The sequence below is a fragment of the Convolutriloba macropyga genome, chromosome 1, assembly GCF_964194025.1.
Source record: "Convolutriloba macropyga chromosome 1, txConMacr16.3, whole genome shotgun sequence".
In the NCBI taxonomy this organism is placed as follows: Eukaryota; Metazoa; Xenacoelomorpha; order Acoela; family Convolutidae; genus Convolutriloba; species Convolutriloba macropyga.
The window spans coordinates 78,551,435-78,569,090 of NC_134468.1; the positions used below are offsets into that span (position 1 = coordinate 78,551,435).

Genomic DNA, 17,656 nt, shown 5'->3' on the forward strand with positions numbered 1-17,656 from the left:
AACGCACGTGCCAGACTGGAACAAGAAGAAAAACGCGAAGCAATAAAAGCATCAGCACAAGCAGCAAAACAGTCAAATACACCAAGTAGAGAGACAAAACTAGATCAAGTTAGAGCAGGTATAGCAAAATATTCAATGAAAAAACCCAGCAGTTCAGCAAACAATCCAGTAACCAGATCTCAAACAAAAAACTCTTCACCAGGCTCTTCAAACCAAAACTTAAATCATTTTAGTCATGAAATAAATGCAGCATATCTAAGTTCACCAACAGATATCTTATACTCTCCACACTCTTTCGCAGACTGTATATCAGCAGACCTTGCAATGGCAAAGGGATTAGCCCGACAAGTCAAAAGCTGGTACCCAGCAGCCCCAAGTGCAATTAGACTTAGATATCCACCTGATATTGGTTCAGTTTTAATTTACTTCGACCCCACTTCTGAACGATATATCTTCAGTTTAGTATCCAAATCTAGATACTATCACAAACCCACATACGAATTCGTATTAGCAAGTCTCTATGAACTGAGAGAAATAGTAATAGATGCAGGAATTTCACACTTAAGTCTTCCAAAACTGGCCAGTGGCTATGATAAAATGAAGTTTAACATCATTTTTGAGCTTATATGTCAAGTCTTCGACCCTCTACCCATAACCATCTAAATCCATTAGCATGTAAAGACCCAGTAAAGTCTAGCAGTACCCTTCATTTGCCCCAAAAGCCCAACAAGCCTGAGCAACTTAGCCCTAAAGTCCAACTATCGCCAAAAATTCGAAAAATTTTGACCTCAAATCCTAGTTATTTTGTTATATCTCCAGAACTACTTGTCTGAACCTGGATTTTTCTATTGTTCTGAGTAACCCCTATCCAGTAGAAGTGATTCCAGCTATTATTGACCCGATTCGACCCGTTCTAAATACTAAAAAATTAGCCTGAAATTGACCCTTCCGAAAATCCTAGGTTCACCTCAGAAAAATAGCCATAAAAGTGTGAAAAATGCCCTGATCATCCTATATTTTTGCGCTGCAGCATTTTTCAAGCCGAGGAATTGACATGCAAATTTTGAAGCGATTTGGAGAACTTTAAAGATCGAGTGACGCTGGAGCCCTCAATTTTTGACACTTTTCGAATCCGCTCGAATTTAATGATAACTCCTACAAAAAACCTCCAATCGACCTATTTTATAGCCCTAGACCATCCTACTGCTCACGCTTGACATCCCAGTACCCAAAAATTCCGTCAAAAACCAATAAAAGTTGAGTTATGACAAAAATACCGAACCCTACCAAAGTGCGTTAAAATTGATTAAAACGTAGTGTAAATTATATCCCAAAATATGCCAAAAACTGTCCCAAATGCCTCCAGCGGCTATTCCCAGCTGCCACTTACATGGTAAAACCTCAGACAATTATTCAAACCCAATATTTCCAAGTATATGTTGAAAATTGAGGAAAAAACGAAAATTGCGTTTCTGCTTCCATCCTCCGCTTCAAAAATTTTGTTATTTTGTTCTCCACCTGACCCGATAAAAGCCACCTATACCCCCTACAGCCCTAGTGCAACCCCCCCACCAGTTTTGTAGTGCCATAAAAACCAGTCCCAGCTCATCCCAGTATCAACCATGAAGACTTAAACCCAAATAGGCTCTGAAATTGCCACAATTGTCAGAAAAAATTCAGTTATTTCCCACTAGAGTCAATATTACTCACTTCGGACAGCAATTAACTCACTTCATCAGCACGCCCACATCTATAGCTCTCAGAATATGCACTCCCAGCCCCCTAGTGTCAATACAAGCTGAGAAAAGACTGTTAAAATAACGAAAATCACAAAAATTTAAGTGTAATTTCCAGCAAAAGTGATCAAAAACGCATCTTAATACCTGAATATGCCCAATTTTATTGTTAATTCAGTTAACCCTACTCATGAACAGTCCAACCATAGCAATATCAATCATTCTGAACAAGTTTTTTTATAGCCTCATAGCCAATAACCTGTCCTCTATCTGAGCCTTTTCAAAAAACCCAGGTTCACTGCAGCAAAAATGTTATAACTCGTGAAAAAATAGTTGAAACTGCCCAAATTTTTGCGCTGCGGGGTTTTTTGAGCCAATAAAGCCATTCACCAATTTTGAGCTCAATCGAAGCATTTTAAAAATTGAGTGACGCTGGGCCCCTCAATTTTGGAGACATTTGGAAAATTTACGAACAAGTTCATAAAATCCGAAATATTGATCGAAAACCCAATATTATTAGCCTAAAACATTCGTATGCTCAGGCTCTACACGCCAATATTAGACAATATAAGTGCAATTAGACTTAGATATCCACCTGATATTGGTTCAGTTTTAATTTACTTCGACGCCATTTCTGAACGATATATCTTCAGTTTAGTATCCAAATCTAGATACTATCACAAACCCACATACGAATCCGTATTAGCAAGTCTCTATGAACTGAGAGAAATAGTAATAGATGCAGGAATTTCACACTTAAGTCTTCCAAAACTCGCCAGTGGCTATGATAAATTGAAGTTTAACATCATTTTTGAGCTTATATGTCAAGTCTTCGACCCTCTACCCATAACCATCTATATCCATTAGCATGTAAAGACCCAGTAAGGTCTAGCAGTACCCTTCATTTGCCCCAAAAGCCCAACAAGCCTGAGCAACTTAGCCCTAAAGTCCAACTATCGCCAAAAATTCGAAAAATTTTGACCTCAAATCCTAGTTATTTTGTTATATCTCCAGAACTACTTGTCTGAACCTGGATTATTCTATTGTTCTGAAAAGTCCTTATCCAGTAGAAGCGATTCCAGCTATTATTGACTCGATTCGACCCGCTCTAAATACTAAAAACTTAGCCTGAAATTGACCCTTCCGAAAATCCTAGGTTCACCTCAGAAAAATAGTCATAAAAGTGTGAAAAATGCCCCGATCATCCCAAATTTTTGCGCTGCAGCATTTTTCAAGCCGAGGAATCGACATGCAAATTTTGAGGTGATTTGGAGAACTTTGAAAATCGAGTGACGCTGGAGCCCTCAATTTTTGACACTTTTCGAATCCGCTCGAATTTAATGATAACTCCTACAAAAAACCTCCAATCGACCTATTTTATAGCCCTGGACCATCCTACTGCTCACGCTTGACATCCCAGTACCCAAAAATTCCGTCAAAAACCAATAAAAGTTGAGTTATGACAAAAATACCGAACCCTACCAAAAGTGCGTTTAAATTGATTAAAATGTAGTGTAAATTATATCCCAAAAAATGCCAAAAACTGTCACAAATGCCTCCAGCAGCTATTCCCAGCTGCCACCTACAAGGTAAAACCTCAGGCAACCATTCAAACCCAATATTTCCAAGTATATGTTGAAAAATGAGGAAAAAACGAAAATTGCGCTTCTGCTTCAATCCTCCGCTTCAAAAATTTTGTTATTTTGTTCTCCACCTGACCCGATAAAAGCCACCTATACCCACTACAGCCCTAGTGCAACCCCCCCACTAGTTTTGTAGTGCCATAAAAACCAGTCCCAGCTCATCCCAGTATCAACCATGAAGACTTAAACCCAAATAGGCTCTGAAATTGCCACAATTGTCAGAAAAAATTCAGTTATTTCCCACTAGAGTCAATATTACTCACTTCGGACAGCAATTAACTCACTTCATCAGAACGCCCACATCTATAGCTCTCAGAATATGCACTCCCAGCCCCCTAGTGTCAATACAAGCTGAGAAAAGACTGTTAAAATAACGAAAATCACAAAAATTTAAGTGTATTTTCCAGCAAAAGTGATCAAAAACGCATCGTAATACCTGAATATGCCCAATTTTATTGTTAACTCAGTTAGCACTACTCATGAACAGTCCAACCATAGCAATATCAATCATTCTGAACAAGTTTTTTTATAGCCTCATAGCCAATAACCTGTCCTCTATCTGAGCCTTTTCAAAAAACCCAGGTTCACTGCAGCAAAAATGTTATAACTCGTGAAAAAATAGTTGAAACCGCCCAATTTTTTGCGCTGCAGGGTTTTTTGAGCCGATAAAGCGATTCACCATTTTTGAGCTCAATCGAAGCATTTTAAAAATTGAGTGACGCTGGGCCCCTCAATTTTGGAGACTTTTTGAAAATTTACGAACAAGTTCATAAAATCCGAAATATTGATCAAAAACCCAATATTATTAGCCTAAAACATTTGTATGCTCAGGTTCTACAGGCCCATATTAAAAATATTGAAAATTGTTATGTAAAATGTTGAAAAAATAGCAAAAAACTGAAGCCTACCAGACTCTTCTCAAATTCGCCAAAATAGAGCCAGATTTAGACCAGAAAAATAGTATCAAATATCCGAATTATGAGCCCATATCCAATATTCAGTCTCCCTAGTAGTTGTCTAAGCCTAATAGGCCCATACAATTGCATAGAAATTCATAGATGTTGAAAAAAGTGAAAAAATCGAAAATTGCACATATCTGATCAAATTTATCCCAAAATTCTAATGTGAAAAACTCCTCATAACAAAGTCAAATCATGCACCAAACTGCACCAATAGCTGCTACCAACATAGTACTTACTAGTATGACCAACAATTACTGTCAAAAATCAATTATCTCCAATCTATGTCAACTTATGCACAAAACATGACGCTTCACAAATATAAATCTAGTAAATTTCACAAAAAAACCGGCACAAAACACAAGGTATTCAACTTCAGAGCTACCAAAATGCTACCCCTGATAGCCACAGATGTCAGTACTAACAGTTCGCACCTGATTTAGGCCCCTAGAGAATTACCAGACTGGCACATGTCTCGAAGAAGCTCAATTAGTGGAAAAATCCCGCCTAAAAATTAGCATTTTGGACGAAAAAATCAATGTTCTGACCCGATAAATAGCTTCAAACCCTATAATTCAGTAATATACATTAGTACCAAGCACAGACAGTACCATTTTAACCATTCAATACCGATAATGTATGAACAGTGACGACTTATTCAGACCAAAATTTCATGATCCAAAAATAGCCAGGTTCAGACCACGAAAATAGTCATAACTTTGCGAAAAATTCTCAAATTGCGCCAAATTTTTGCGCTGCAGCGTTCTTTGAGCCCCTGAAGTGACCTACCAATTGTGAGCCCGATTGGAGCAATTTAAAAATTGAGTGATGCTGGAGCCCTCAATTTTTCGCAGTTTTCGATTTTTCATACATTAGTGAAAAAATTGACCAAAAGGTGCCCAAAAACCTGAATTTATAGCATAGTTATTTTCACCGATGTCTACTGAGTGGGCTAAGCCAAAAAATTTGCCCAAAGTTTAATAAAAATCGAAAAATTCACATATATGCAACACCAGCCCTGATGCGGAAAAATGGCCAAAATTACGAAAAAAATTAGTACCAAATACTCTTCTAAACCAGTTCAAATTACACACAAGCGCTGCTAACAACCAGGACAAGTATCTAGAACCATTAGAAGCAGTCTATGATCAATAATTTACAAGTAAATTAAAGTTAATGCTCAAACATCAAAAAAGCCGTTATATCACTAAATCTTCACTTCCACAATTATGTCATTATAAAGTCACACACCTAAATTAAAATGTTACCAAATTTTTCTACACACCACAGCTCCTAGTTCCAACAATAAAAACCAACTATCAAAGCTACAATTGTCAAATAATAAGTAAAAACTTACCTATAGATGAAACTAAACTACATGATGAATACAATTGCACCGACACTAGTCAATTCTCATCGGCGCTACCCTCAGCTACGGTACCACCACCACTAGTACTCTAACCGGACTGACCCTTTGTCCTAGTAGAACGAGTCACGTATAGCTCAGCTTCGTCCAACCTGTTCAAATGTCATTATAATGAATGAAAAGCCTCAAAATTATATGAAAAACACGATCAATCTTCACAAAAACAGTTAAATACTCACTTTGGAAAGTCTACGATTGGCTCACAATGGTACCGATACTCATTGTCGATGAATTTCCCGATGCACTGGATCAGTACAGCAGGAGCGGTGGATTTAGCGTTGATCGAATGCCTGTAACACACCCAGCCGCCCCCATTTCCTCAGTATACTGCCAATAGATATTGACATTGCATCCGAGGAAATATGCCATACCGACAAACTAAACAGCAAAACCTCAGATAATATCTACCTACACATGCACGTACCAGAATTATCAAGTATAACAAGAAACTTTACCCAAAACTCGGCCAACGACCCATTATCTTCACTCTCAGCAATCTCGTACTCTGACACGAAGTACCTTAACTGGTTTTTCTTAAGTTCAGAGAACCCAGGCGAACGCATTTTGGCCACAATAACCAAGCGTGGAGCACGAACATTATGCTTGGGAACCTTCTTGTCTGTAATAAATCGATTAAAAGTAAATTAAAGCCCTAAACTTCCTGGAAATTGCGATAAAATACAACAAATACCTGACTTCCGACAAGTTAAAGTGTAGTACAGAGCACTGAGAGCACACAGAGCACAAACATCGGCCCTCACACTAGCCACACCAAGCAGCTTTGAAGTTTTAAATGACACTACTTCCACATACTCAGCATAAATGTCATTGTAAAACTTGTACCCAATTCTGCACACAAGTTTGCACGAAGATTTGCACGGAAAAAAGTGCACTACACCTCTTTGCCGTGCATCTTCTTCACGAAACATGGCACACATTCACGACCAGTTGTAAACAATAAGCATACACCACTTCACAATTAATAATACATGTAACAAACTAAATAAAACCAAATAAAAATATAAATAAATATTATAAACATATGCAATTACCTCTCAACAGCAGCCTGCATTCCCCCCATCGACCGTGGAAAGAAGAACCCAGCAGCTTTCAGGCAATCGACTTGTGACCTCACACGAGTAATGTGCTTTGCAGAAGCACTGAACCCGACATGCAGCGAAGCCGACTCCTGAGACACCATCTGCTGAGTTGGAATTTACTTCTCCTGAACTTGCATTTCGCTGCCCACCTTCACTTCCACCTTATAGATCAACACCTCCCGATTTACAGCCAACTCTGAAGTCCCCACATTTTTTGTTCCCAGTATCATATGCTCCGCTTTGTCCCGATAAGCTCGTCGCTCCTCAGATGTCCGAACAAATGATGGATACATCCATTCAGATTGAGACAACGACTTGCTTCGCAAGAAAGTCAGAAAATCCTCATACTGGGCAACATCCATGAGTAGCAATAACTATCTGAAAATTCAAAAATTGAGCCAATTTAGTTATTAACCAAGCAGAAAGTTACAGTTTTAAGTCAAAAATGAACAATCACAGGAATGAAAACACACAAACAGAACAGACTATGCAATAAATGCCAAGGACGTTTAAATACCATGCCACAACGACCGCTAATTGCTAATAACACATGCCGCAAAACACACAACGCCGCTTTGATCACACAATTACACCCTTCACTAACATTTACTTATTCTTTTACCTCCAAATTCTTCCTTTTATCCCCTACTTACGCCCTTATTCCCTCACAAAACAAAGTTGACATATACTAATTACTATCATATTACTAGCACCATGTGAGAAGTATATTAGTGGCACCAGTCAATATTACACCTACAACTACAATATTAGAGTCAGTTTCAATAGTCCTTACACAGTTATATTAATATTAATATTACATAATATTACAGCTAATAATATAATTAAATAAAATAAAAATAAATAATACGTCACACTGAATCTTCCCTGACAGCCTCCTCTGATCTTTTCACTCCCCCCTTCTCTTCCTTCGATTTGCCCTCACTCCCAACAACACAGATACTATTGATAATAATAAAAAGAATACTAATATAATAATAATCCACCACTCAGTCCCACCACCACTCTCCTTGTCAATAACTATATTATCTACTGCTGTCATATTACACTTTGGACGGATTAATCTTGACCAGTGAACAGCGTTCCTTCCGAAAAACCTGGTCCCATTCGCACAACATCCAATAGTTAGGGCAGAAACAGTGATATTAAAGCACATGGTGTAATATTGTGGGCAAAATAATCTGAAAAACTCGAAAAAACATGTAAACACTGCAAAATTCGACCCCCCCAACCACTATCCCCATCATCACACACCCACCGTAACCACACTTCAACATGTTTAAACACCGTATTTAGTAGTAATATCAATAAATACACACATCAACACACATGACCCAAAAGTACACCTGAAATGAATAAACATCACATAAACAAGTGCCATATTGAGAAAGCTAGAACTAAAAGCCCGAGTGACGTACATAAATGAACAAATAAACACCGGAAGACCAAATAGAACCAGTTGAAACACTTAGAAGAGCCACATCAGTAGAATATTGTCCTGAAACATAGTTGTTATTACTGAAATACGAAAATGTTACTTACAGTTGTGTTAAATCTCGTATTTTTTGGCCCCACTTTTGAGACTCCGATTAACACGGAAGCAGCTCTGGCTCAAGGAATAATCTTCCATAAGGAAGGGAAGATATTAATCACTGAGAAGTTCATTAATGCGGAATTTTTAGTCCCGTTTCCTCGTTATAATTTCACGATACGACAACAAGTAGAGACTCTACTTAACGAACTCTCACAGAAATGGGTAACAAAGTCAGAGTTTTGTAATATGACGTCCAGTACCACGTATCGGAATCAGACACAGGCCTTCAATGTTGACTGGCTTTACACGAAGATCCTCAATGAAAAAATCGAAGCTGAAATTGAAGTCCTCAAACTACGCAACGAGACCGAAAAACTCCTCACCAGAGTGTAAGAAGATCCTCACAATCAACAGAAAAGAGCCGCCCCGCTTGCTATAGCAGCCGCAGTCGCTGGAATTGGACTTTTCGGTCCAGGAATAGCAATGAGCAGCGGAGGATGCGGTGGAATAACAGGAATTTTCGGATCTTGTCAGCGCACGTCTCAAAACGCTGAAAACATCGATCGATTAGCGAACAATTTTAATAGCCTTAACGACTATGTCATGGAAACCGGCGCACAAACCGATGAGAAATTTTTCCTAGTTGCTGACGAACTTGCAAAGGTTTATGAAGTTCAAAACGAAATGCAAGAAAACCAGTTTAGAAACTGGAAACTAGTTGAGGAACAATTTGCAATTGTAGACCATAATCTGAATGCACTAGCCACCTGTATGGAAATTCAATTATCACAGCAACCATTGAACTTTAACTTTGACATACAGCATCCTTACTTCTTACTCTTTATGCAGATATCAAAAGTTACAGAGCAGCTTTATATTCTTTTCGAATTAATGTTATCAATGCTATACCTACTTTACTTGATAAACGTCTTCCAATCTCTTTAGTACCGCAAAAATTTTTGATAAAAATCCATGATGCAGTCGATGATAGCCAAAAGAACGCCCCAGATTGTCTAACTTTGGCAATACCCATGACTGACATACTTTCGTACTACGATGCGAAATTAGTACAAGAGATTTCGACAGTTGAAGACGGACTTTTACTGACACTAGCCATTCCCCTAGCCTCTAGCCGGACAGTGTTTGAAGTTTATCGTGCAATTGTAATCCCTATGCCTCAGAAGGACTCTGTAGATGCCTTACGATACGTGATAGAGGGAGAGTACTTAGCAATCTCAGAAGGACAGATGGAAACTACAGTACTGACGAAAGCTCAGTATGACAACTGTCTTTGATCGCCACGATACCGAATCTGTCATGAGACAATGGAAACCCACCTTGGATTCTCCTCGTGTCTCGCAAACCTCAAGTTTCACCACTCAACCTCAGCATTGAAAGTAAGAGAGAAGGTTGTGTTACCCAACCCTGAACGAGCACAGAACCTTGGATACGGAATTTGGCTCCTAACATCAGCTTCAAGTGATTATACCCTTAGTGAGATTGGTACGGACGAAAATGGCTGACACATCAATGTTCCTCATAAAGGTTGTAACATCTGTTTAATCACATTAAAATGTGGACATACAATGTTCAGTGACCACATTAAATTTCGAGCTGATTTACAAAGCTGTCAGTACCTTCCAGCAACGAGAATTAATGTAAAATTACCAGATCCACTTGCACATTTAATTGACTCAGTACACAACATCAACGAACTTCCGAAGTATGAATCAAGCACTGAAGCAAATCTAGGTTTAATAAAGAAAGTTAAAACAGAATTTATTTACACGAATCGAAAGTTATCAACAGAATCACTAGATGCCATAGCAAAACCAATTACTACTGAAATGAAGTCATTTAAGCCATCATTAATCGACAAACTTGAATCCTACGTTCCAATCAAACTTTCTCTCTCGCTAACAATCATTGTCTTTATCGGAAATCTAGCCCTACATATTCTCTTCATCTTCTTATACCATAAAGTAGCTTTTGTACGACGAATGGTACCAAATTTCATGAAACTTAACGGAACCAATGTACCACTAAACCCAGTAGTTTCCGTACCCAAACATCTGAAAGCAGATGTAGTCACTACTCTAGCCAAACAACTAAAGCAACCACCAACAGTAATCTCCCCAGAAGAACTTGGAACACTCAAACGACAACGACGAAATTCCATGCCTGCAACTTCTACCATGTCACTCAACACCATTGATCGATTTAACACAGAAGACGAACTGGACCATCAAGCTCAATCCCGAGACGAGAGTACACTTTAAGCTCTTGAAAGTCTTATATAAGTTCAATAAGTGTTATTCTTTTCACAGATTAAGTACCCACTCATTCATTAAGTAAAACTAATCAGTGCTTTATATACTCGAAATAGTTGTTAACTTCCAGAAATTAACCAGTGCTTTAAACCATTCAGTAAACCAGTATCCTTCTCCTACTCCTTCTCAAAGTTTAGAGCCATTATTTAACGAAATAACCGTGATTAGTTTCAGTGCTAATTCAATGTCTTCTCTTAATCTTAACTTGAACTTATGTTCCCACTCTTTACTCTGAAATTCGCGCACTTTGACATCCTTAATATTCCTTCAAAGCTCTTCATCTTGTCTTAACTTTCCTAACTTTAATCTTTGTCTCTTCATTAATTGTCTTTAACTTAAATGCTTTCGTTCAAAAACTCTTTTCTAAGAAAACATAAATTGGGTGGCTCCAACAAAAACATATGTATATCCTCAAACTTGTGCAGATTATATGTTTTATAGAAAAATGTAAAAACCCAGTTCTTTCCCAAAATTTTCATGGAAAATTTTCATAAAGTCCGGTAGTGTCACGCCCCTATTTCGTCCCTCATAGTTACGTGATGATATTCCTTAAAATATCCATAATTAAGTGCTTTATATTAATTAATATGCATTTAGTTTCAAGGCCATATAAAGCCAGTATTTCCATCTAGGCCTGTAACCTCTAATTTGTTTATGTTTACGAAAAACAACCGCAGAGTGACAGTTTAATAGCGAAAATATCAAGTGCCTAAAAGCCTCAATATTTACTTTTTGAGTTTCTTGATAATAAATTCACATAATCAGTAAATAACTTCATTAGAGATTTTGTACTTGGTGAAGTAATTATTTTGATAAAGTAGGTGCTAATACGGAACTTGTATATGTACTTAACAAACATCAAGAGACGTACAAAAGCCGGAAATTGCCCAACTTGACAATCAGTAAATATTTGCGAAGGACCAATACAATTCAAGGCACAGTCCTGCGGACCAACTATCACCAGAACACCGGAGAACCAGCCTGACAATCAGTTGCCTAACATCTTATAAAACTTGATAAAACTCGAGAAACTTCTTGCTGAAGTTATTGAATATTTATTGCTAAAAATAATTAAATATTGAACTGGAAAATCTTTATAAAACTCTAAGTTACAACAGGCTTCTATAGAGCTAAATATCTCTGAGAAATGCTAAAAAATACAAGGCAAACTAGTGGATATATCGCGCATCCGAACCGCTCAATAAAAGGCTATTACTAGCTAATTTTATTCAAAATATATCCGCTAAAAATCGCGCTGTGAAACATCAAAATAAGTCCTTGAAAAATGACAATTAATCACATTATTTACTGCTATTATTAACCTCAGAAAACACCATGAGGAACATTAAAAATCAGTGCGTAACAGTATGATATCTAATTTTTTTTGAAAAAAAAAATGAAATCCGAAGTTGTTAAAAGAAATTGATATCGATGAACAGTTTTAAAAAAGTTTTCAAACTAACTCATTGATGATAAAAAAAATTGAGATTTTTTCTGTTTAATGCAATCATTGCGGACTAGCACAACTAAAAATTTGAGACAGACGATACTCATAGGTATCCCCCAATTGTATCTTAAAACATAAAAATTTGTTAAAAAGTGAAATATGGTTGCACAGGAATTGCTTGGAACTTGCTTCAGATTTATGTCACCAAATACCACAAAGTTGCCATTCTGGCCCTTTTGTGGAAACTGGCGTAAAAGTTTTGCTCTCTCAGATTCCAGAATCCGCAGTTAAAGATCACAATATTCCACAGTTTAAGCTATTCAATTTCCACACACGTGCCTTCAATTCCACAAATAAACAAACAATTGGTGTTAGTTTAAGTAGCTACTAATCCGATTACAAAGACGTTTCGAAATCAATAAAGTGAGTTTACAACGTCGTAACTGTCAAAATAAATAGTGTATAGTCATGCATACTTTGCGATTCACCTCAATTGTTCACCGCAATTATAGTTTATATCTAAGTTATAATTTCATAAATGTTCTTTGCAATGCTTAGTTCAAATTGCAGCAACCAATTCAAACAAAATGTTTCAGTGGCAAGTCAAAAAGACAATCTTGTAAAGCTGTCAAAAAAATCAGTATTGGCTAACATACAGCGGGCGTTCATTTGAATTTGTGTTTGTTTTGTTTATTTCCAAATATCCCCCTTTACGAACTAGTTCTTTTTATTACCTGAGAAATCTCACTATATGAAAAAAGATAAATAATTTTCAGTTTCTAAAAAAAATCTTTATGAAAAGAACAGCCACAAATCACAGCCATAAGAACAGACTCTTTGTATTTATAAAGTATGACGAGAAATACTTGTAACTTGTGAGTTTGTAAAATTTGATACAGCTAATATGAAACTTGATACAGCTAGCTTATATACAGCTAAAACAAAAAAATGCAGGCTTTTGGTGACGAACTTTGTAACCATATTCCAGGGTCTTGAACTCTCTCTTTCCACAAAGACATGATGTGGAATATTGTGTCAAAATCAATGACCATTTTGTACAAAATAAGCCCTTTTGCGAACTTTGTGTTCATCTGGTTTAGTTCAGTTTGGTAGGAGCGCTAATTTGTATTGATTAAAACTCAGAAACAAAATAATTGTTTGTTTCGATGATAGTCTATATGAAATAAACGTGAATTAACCGATCTACAAGTTTCTATTCTTTCAAAAATTACATGCGCAATTTTTTTCTTTGTGTTGCTTTTCTTTCTTTTCAATGTGCCATAATTCATCATTAAATTGAACACTTGTTAAAAAAATAGTCTAAAAAGTGTTAAATTTATATAAAAGGATCGAAAGGAAAGGCAGCAATAAACCAAATGCGTGAAACATCAAAATGTAATGAAAATCAGGAACAATCAGTTTTAATATCTGCTCCTTGGCTCCTTCAAAGAACATTTCGCAACGCCAATTGGTTTTTGATTTTTTAATGTTAACTTTTTTTGCTTGCAGAACATTTTTGGCCTATATTTACAAATTGTAAAACGCAGAAAATGAGAACAGTAAATGAAACCATTAATTTTTTCCTGAATAGAGCAGCATAACTACTTTTGTCTTCCCTAATTAAGAATTTGCGACGAAATACACTACAAATCATTTAAAAATTTACTTATGTTACTTATGTTTGAGGAGCTTATTCTAAAACTTAGATTTTTTAAATGAAAAAATTGGGGATTTTTGTTAAAATTAGTGTTTTTAGTGGTTTTAAATAGTCTTTCATTTTCAGAATTCAAGTATTTAAGTGAATAAAAGGTTAAGTTAAGTTCAACCACAAATAACGCGACAATAAACAACCCGGGTTATTTTTTGTCATAGTATGTCAATCACGCAAAGAACTAAAATGAAAATTAAAAAAGCAATAGTTTGCCACTCAATTTTTTCGATAATCTTAACTCTCAAGCCATTTCGTAACGATAAATGCGTTGATTATTACTAGCACAATTTTTTTATCATCGTTTCAAAATCAACCATAAATAACGCAACTAATTGGGGCTCTTAGAGAGAGAATTTATCCAGCAGAAAGATAGAAATTCCAAAGTTAAGGTCGATTTAAACCTAAACTAACTTACCAGGTGACCAAAGCACTCTAACTCATCAAATAGTTAACCATCTTCTAGCTTTGATTTATCTGGTTTACATAATCTATTGAAACCGCAAAACTACAACCTGAGTAGTAAAACCTGAAATGAGAGTTACAACATTTAGAATTTAGTTCCCGTTTATTTTCAAAAAATTTTTCACTCTTCAAATTTATTTTTTGCTTAATCACATATGATGCGAAGCATCTCAAACGAAGCTGCTGATAGATGTGACTTACATAACAACACAATAAATCTAACTCTAAGAAAAAGTACCACTAATTGTTTATGTTTCACAGGTGACGGATTTGAAGTAAGTTTTCTTCCTCAAAATCATTTAGCTTTGTTTTTATTCATAATTGTTTTGACGTTGCTTCTAACTACAACTTAATTTATTGCCAGTGTTTGTTTATGGTGTTTTAAAAGTCATATTTAAAAATATCAGCCTTAATTTTGGAAGTTTTGTGTATTAATGTTGTCAAAAATTTCTCCAAAGCTAAAATTATTTAGTCTAATTTTGTTGTGGGAAAGCAATTTCTCTTTGGCTACATTTGTGAGGAAATTAGACAGAGAGAGCGTATTATGGCGTAAAATAAAATTTTACGCCATAGTTTGGCTTAGAATAAAATATTTAAGAATATACATCCGATGTTTATATACAACACAAGAGTTCGTTTTAATTCAAATTGGAATAAATTATTGTCCGAAAAGCTCAATCAAGTTGAGAACTAAAGTGAAAACTTGAAAAGCATTTGTTTATCTCTCAATTTTATCGATAATCTGTTAGCTGACAAGTAAACCATTTTCATAACGAAAGCCAGGAAAACTGAAATTATTTTCGAACACAAACACACACACAATCGCGCGCTCACGCACACACACACACACGCACACACACACACACACACACACACACACACACACACACACACACACACACGCACACACACACACACACACACACACACACACACACACACACGCACACACACACACACACACACACACACACACACACACAAAAACACAATTAAGCACACACACAATAACACACAGTGAAATTTTAAATAAACCTGATTAAAATCTCGTGGAGGTTAAGAAGTGGAAATGCTTCGAAGATTTTGAATATTGAGTTTTGATCAAAGTTTAGACCAAAGACGTCTCAGATACGTTGAGTTAATTTTTTTTTGTTTAATGATAAATATCAGCTAATATTACAATAATGGTCATTGTGCAATGCTAAGGGTTTCATTTAATTTCTCTGGACAGCAACAAAAAAAACAAGACATCTTTGGGTTATTTATGAACGTGACGGCTCAAAAAGATTTGGATCTTTTCCGTTTGTGCCCCCCATCTTAGTGGGTGCACATTATTTGCACCCCCAGACGCACGTGCCATATTTTTACATAATAATTTACTATGTAATATGGCACGTCCTCTGTAACTGGGGGGCGCATAACGAACTAGGGGGGGGGGGGGGGCACAAACGGAAAAGATCCAAAGACTTTGTACAATGTGAAATTAAAGAATATAATGTAATGAAACTTTAATTACCTGTGATAAAATTGAGACTATTACAATCAATCAAGTTTTGTATTCACTTTGATGCTGATATTAGTATAGTCAAATCTCCTTTTGAATCATAGTCACAGAAGAATGAAAAAATATATGGGTAAAAATACTAGTTTGTCTATTTTGAAGGTTGGTAAAAATGGGATAAATTTTCCAGTTGATAAGTCAAAGGAAACGCTATAATTATGCGGAAATTGTCATTATATTTTCTGTTGAAAGATGACGGTTTAACAAAATGGGATTATTACCATGCCTTTCATTTCAGGGAACGAAAAGTTTTGGGAATGATTAAAACAGCGGGGAGGAATAAATTAGGCATGCTTTGTCAACATATTCAATTTCTAAACCAAAATTGTATTTTCGCCTGATTACTGACAAACCTTGCAAAAGTCCTGTTTCTGAAATATCCTCACCAAATGACTTGCGAAGTGGTAATGTGAAATAAAAGGAAGTCATTTTCTCTACTTGAAAGATAGAAAAAAAGTTGATATTTTTGGAGTAGAACATTGATAGATCACCCTTGAAAGAATAAATTTGGAACAGCGGGGGTACTTGAATAAAATGGGGGAAAGCTATTGAAAGGGAGAAAAGCGATTGGCAACCCTTTAGAATCTAACTCGAGGCCGGCAGTCTAGGTCCTTATACAATTATATACTCTCTCCATATGTGTGTTAATATTAAATCAATTCCATTAAACGTTACTTGATGCAATAAGACGCTGTGCCTAAGTTCAAAAACCTCTTAAATTTGTGGCAAACTGCTTATTGTGGTTGTGTGTCACCTAGCAGACGAAAAATGTTTTCAGCCGTCATTGGTTGAACTGACGAGAGGGAGGTTATAAATACACACGGCGCCTCCATGAATGTTCACACGCGACACGCTTGTGAAGAAAAGATTGAAAAAATTAGTCGCACAATAAGTTAGCATGATCAAACACTCTAGACATAAATTATGCATGGCACCAATTAGAGTAAATTAATTCAATTTTGATTGAATTCGTGCTACTTCTACCTTATATGGCTGGGAAAAGCGCAAAACTGCTTCTGAATGAATCACGCTTTCTTAAAAAAGCGTGACAAAAAATTACAACAGGTTAAATATAGCTAAAACATTTAAATCTCCGTGTCTGCTTATATCATGTTTGAAGACATCAGATGTCTTTTGATATTAAGTCTATATATGAGATATCGAGATAACATATAACTAAAAGAAGTTTCAAAAGTTTCATGTACAAAAAATGAAAGAAGTATTAATTCAAAAAAATCTATTATTTCGAAATATGCACCATCGAAATCAAGTTCATTTTAACATTGAATTGCTTGTAAATTGTTTAAATCTTATCAATTGTTGCAGCTCTTATGGCTAATGATTTTTCCAAAACAGAAAGTATGTTTTCATGTTAAAACAACTTTTAAAATCTGAGTTGGCTTTGTAGACTCAGTGAGAGATATTTTAACAATTTGGACTGTTCAGATTTATGACAATTTGACGAGCACAGAGAAATTTTTGGGCTATGAAGTTACTATTTGGCAGTATTATGTGTATTACCTTGAGACCTGATGTGTGTATCGTGTCCATATCAGCTTTTTAGGCTCAGCTGAGTTGTTTAACTTAAAAGGAAATCAAAAATTTTTTTTTTGCTCCTCAACTGGTGCTGTTGTTGCCCACAACGGCATTTTTAAACATTTTTTTCATTTTCACCCAAAATTGATCATGATAAGAAAGTTCAGCCGGATAAAAATACGCTTACAAAAGT

The 17,656-nt window shown here is 36.1% G+C and overlaps 2 protein-coding genes across 2 annotated transcripts in view; one reads left to right on the forward strand and one right to left on the reverse strand.

Annotated features, from left to right (window-relative positions):
- Window positions 1–16,527, reverse strand: part of LOC142351769 (uncharacterized) — a 60,657-nt gene extending 44,130 nt beyond the window's left edge. Inside the window, exon 1 of the mRNA XM_075403923.1 lies at window positions 15,883–16,527. The gene's annotated coding sequence lies outside the window, so the exon portion shown is untranslated. The remainder of the gene's footprint in view (window positions 1–15,882) is intronic.
- The window catches only part of LOC142342971 (transmembrane protein 120A-like), a 318,405-nt gene that overhangs the window by 54,724 nt on the left and 246,025 nt on the right, over window positions 1–17,656 (forward strand). The gene's annotated exons all lie outside the window — the stretch shown is intronic.